Here is a 4,591-nt window from a genome sequence, read left to right on the forward strand (position 1 = left end):
GCCCCTCACTCCTGACCCGCAGCCCCCTGGCACTGCCAATGCTCTGCACACCCAACCTACAGTCACCCTCTCCATCCCCCATGCCCCTCACTCCTGACCTGCAGCCCCCTTCCCCCCTCCCAGCCCTCACTCCCAACCCACAGACCATGCACCCCCAGCCCTGCTGCCCAAGCAGCTCCCGCATTGCACACATGCACGCTCACACTCACACTCTCTCGCTCCCCCTCTCCTGGGAGCTTGCCAGAGCCCTTGCGGGAAGCACTGTCCCACCAACAGCCAATCACGTTGCCTGCTGCTCCCAGCCCGTCCGGGAGAGCAGAAAACTTGGACATTAGCTCTTATCTTAAAAACCCAGCACAGCACAGGGGGCCAAAAAAGAGGACATGTCTGGGAAAACCTGGAGGTACAGTAACCTGGCACTGGCTGACCGGGGGGGTGGGGGGCAGTGCAGATAAGGGGGAGGAAGTGCCACAACTTCCAGTGTCTCAATGCCCATGCAGGGCAGGGTGGGGGCCTTCCCCACATCATCCCAGTGACCATCCCCCTGAATTGGGGAATGCCTGGGGTTGCAAGCTTCCCCTGGCAGTGCCCTGGCACCAGCTGTGCCCCCAGTCTTCGCGTTGGGTGTGGGGAAACAGGGGCTTCAGTGCTGCCCATGGGATCCAGGTGTCCGGGCCCTGCCCCCCCAAGCCTTGGGAGTAGGGGCCTAGGCCCTGGGTGGGGGGCACAGAATGCAGCTCGGTAGGGCTGCAGCCCACACAGGGTTAACCAGGTGCATGAGAAGGAGGCATTTCTGAGGGCAGAAGGGTCATCACCCCCTAGACCCCCTGTGCCCAGAGAACCCAGGTGTATGGGGGCAGAGAGGGGCCGTGGGGGCGGCTGCTGCTGGCAGGTGAGCAGGACCGGGGGACAGGCATGGGGGGGTCCCAGCATAGTGTTCAACCTGACGATGGGTGGTTGGACCCAGACTATGCGAGCAGGCCAGGGACAAAAGGGTTTCGGGGCCTTATTCCTCCTTCTCCTGTCTCTCCCTCCTTCGACAGAAAAACACCAAGGAGGCGGTGAGATAAGTAAATGCTTTACTCACAGTTTATGCAGGAAAAAAAAACTTCTTGACAGCTGTTTCACCATTAAACTCGCTGGTGACTCGAGTTCACCCGGGGGGAAGGGATTTCGTGGACGCAGGACCTCCGGTGAGGGTGATCAGGCCTCTCCGATATTGTGCAGGTCCCCCCTTTTTGGCGCGCGCTTTTTCTTTTAAACGGGCGGCATCCACCCACCCCCTGCCAATCAGCGCGGGCCGGGACCGCCGCGCCCATCGCCTCCCCCATACCATGAGCACGACTTGCTCCTACGTTTGGCGTTTGGTCATTTTTTCTTTCTTTTCTTTATCACATGCCCCCTTGACCAAATGCCAATCTCGAACATGTTTAGGCTCGAAAACTTCCTTTTCCCTATATATATATATATATATATATATATATATATATATATATATATATATATATATATATATATATATATATATATATATATATATATATATATATATATATATATATATATATATATATATATATATATATATATATATATATATATATATATATATATATATATATATATATATATATATATATATATATATATATATATATATATATATATATATATATATATATATATATATATATATATATATATATATATATATATATATATATATATATATATATATATATATATATATATATATATATATATATATATATATATATATATATATATATATATATATATATATATATATATATATATATATATATATATATATATATATATATATATATATATATATATATATATATATATATATATATATATATATATATATATATATATATATATATATATATATATATATATATATATATATATATATATATATATATATATATATATATATATATATATATATATATAAAGCTAAAACACACAAAATACAACACCTAATACAAATACATAATAAAACATTAAACAATGATATCAAGGGTAAGTCCAACTGTGTCTGTCCGGATGCAGCCCGACGTTTTTGCCGGGGTCGTTGCCAATGGGTTCACTCACGGCGACGAGTTTCACACCATGTCATGCATTGGCGACTTCATGCCGTTTCGGGCTGGAAAACAAATCTTGGGGTTCATTAGTAATGTATACTAAACTGTGCAGCATCAACTTAGCCAATTATGATGGGCCAAGACGGTGCGTGTGGATGAAACTGTTTCAAGAGAGACAAAATAGGTGTTCGGATACTCGCCAGGTTTAAGGACAACACCGGGAGCTGGGGTCGGGCGCTTACTGGTAGCCGTGGGAATGGTTAGCCACACTGTTTCTTGGGATGAGTAACATGGCTTCCAAGCCGGACGTGGCACTGGGGTGCGTTCATCCCACAAAGCTTTAGTGGCGTTCATGGTAATAAGTACATCATTATTGTACTTGGTCCAGTTCTTGAATGATCCATTTTCCCTTAGCCTTAACTGTTCCTTGTATAGTCCTATCTGGCGCTCCACGACGCCATTGGACTGCGGGTGATAGGGTAGATGGTGATGCCACTGAACGTTATGCTCTATCGCAAACCGTTGTAAGCCTTTGGAGTTGAAAGGTGGTCCTCCATCGGAGTGTATGATGTGGGGCACTTGCCAATGGGCGAAAGCAAGCTGTAGACATCCTTGAATTATGGGAGCAGTGGTCTTCTTCGTGGGGAGAACAAGGATTTGACGGGTTCCCAGGTCTACAGTCACTAGCCCCTTGTTCGGTGCCTTGGCTCCTGGGAGTGGCCCGAGCAGGTCCACTTGCCATACCTTCCCTGGAGCATAGTGCGCTGGGTCATAGACGCCCTTTTGGTGCTTGCGATGCACCGGTTTCTCTCGCGCACAGCCAGAGCAGGCTTGGATTATTCTTTTCCACTGTTCTACGCTCGGTCCTTTGTTGCCTTGTTCCCTCCAGCGAGCTTGCGCTCTTTTTGCTCCGAGGTGTCTCCAACGCTCGTGGAGCCAAGTGAGAAAGGGGTCGGTGTCTATGATGTCAGTGACGTGTAACTGAGGTATGTCCTTTTGATCTATGGATCCTCGGTGTGCCAGTAGCTGATCTATGATGGCACACACGGGGTCCGTATCAGGTTGGTGAGAGTGCGTGTGCTTGATCAAGGGGCGAACAGAGAAATGTGATAAAATGGTCTTGACATCGTCCCAGAGGGTTGTGTGTTCTGTAATTTGTGCCTTTCCGGTGACAATCCTGTATATATATTCTGAGTCTACGGCTATGACAGGTACCGGAAGCGTCCCGTCGTGGTGACGGTAGGCGTGTTCAAGAGCTAGTTGAAAACCTCGTAGTTCAGATGCTTGAACTGACTCTCCTGGATGGGACGTTTTGAGCTCATAGTCGTGACAAGGGTCACAGTAATATCCATACCCTCCGCCATCACGGGCTATACCATCTGAAGCTATCCATGCCGGGGACGTGGTCCCGTACAATCGCAGTACAATGGGATCATCCTCTTCAGCAGCCGGAATCAATTCTCCGTCAGCGACTTGCCACGCCGACCAGTGATACTGGTGACGAAGGACCAGGGCACTCCAAGTCTTCTCCGTGCCCTGATACTCCGGGTGGATTCTGCTAGGGTTAAGTAATCCTAGTGTGGTGCCGCCGGGTGCAACAAGTACACCTGGGCTCGCTGCGAGGTGTTCCCCTAGTTGAGCCGCGAGCATAACCTTCCCTAGACAACCATACCGATGTTGGTGGCTTTTGAGTGTGCAGTGACCAGTGTACGCGAGTTCCCCCGTTTCGGTGTCATTGGCTGTAAACCAGATATGTTCCGTGGTATAACCTACGTGAATTGTCAGGGGACTACCGGCGGGGGGGGCAATCAGACGCATCTTTTTAACCTCTGGCATAACCTTTTCCAATGTGGCTTGGTCATGCTGGACGTTCACATCTGTCCATCTTGTCCAACCTGACAAGTGGGCATGCTGGACGTTCACATCTTGTCCAACCTGACAAGTGGGCATTTTCTGCCCACTTGTCAGGTTGGACAAGTGGGCAGAAAACAACAGAATGCAATTCAACAAGGAGAAATGCAAAGTGCTGCACCTAGGGAGGAAAAATGTCAGCACACCTACTGCCTAGGAAATGACCTGCTGGGTGGCACGGAAGTGGAAAGGGATCTTGGAGTCCTAGTGGACTCCAAGATGAACATGAGTCGGCAGGGTGATGAAGCCATCAGAAAAGCCAATGGCACTTTATCGTGCATCAGCAGATGCATGATGAATAGGTCCAAGGAGGTGATACTTCCCCTCTATCGGGCACTGGTCACACCGCAGTTGGAGTACTGCGTGCAATTCTGGGCGCCGCACTTCAAGAGGGATGCGGATAACCTGGAGAGGGTCCAGAGAAGGGCCACTCGTATGGTTAAGGGCTTGCAGGCCAAGCCCTACGAGGAGAGACTAGAGAAACTGGACCTTTTCAGCCTCCGCAAGACAAGGTTGAGAGGCGACCTTGTGGCTGCCTATAAGTTCATCATGGGGGCACAGAAGGG

Source organism: Alligator sinensis, unplaced genomic scaffold (genome assembly GCF_000455745.1).
Source record: "Alligator sinensis unplaced genomic scaffold, ASM45574v1 scaffold1575_1, whole genome shotgun sequence".
NCBI lineage: Eukaryota > Metazoa > Chordata > Crocodylia > Alligatoridae > Alligator > Alligator sinensis.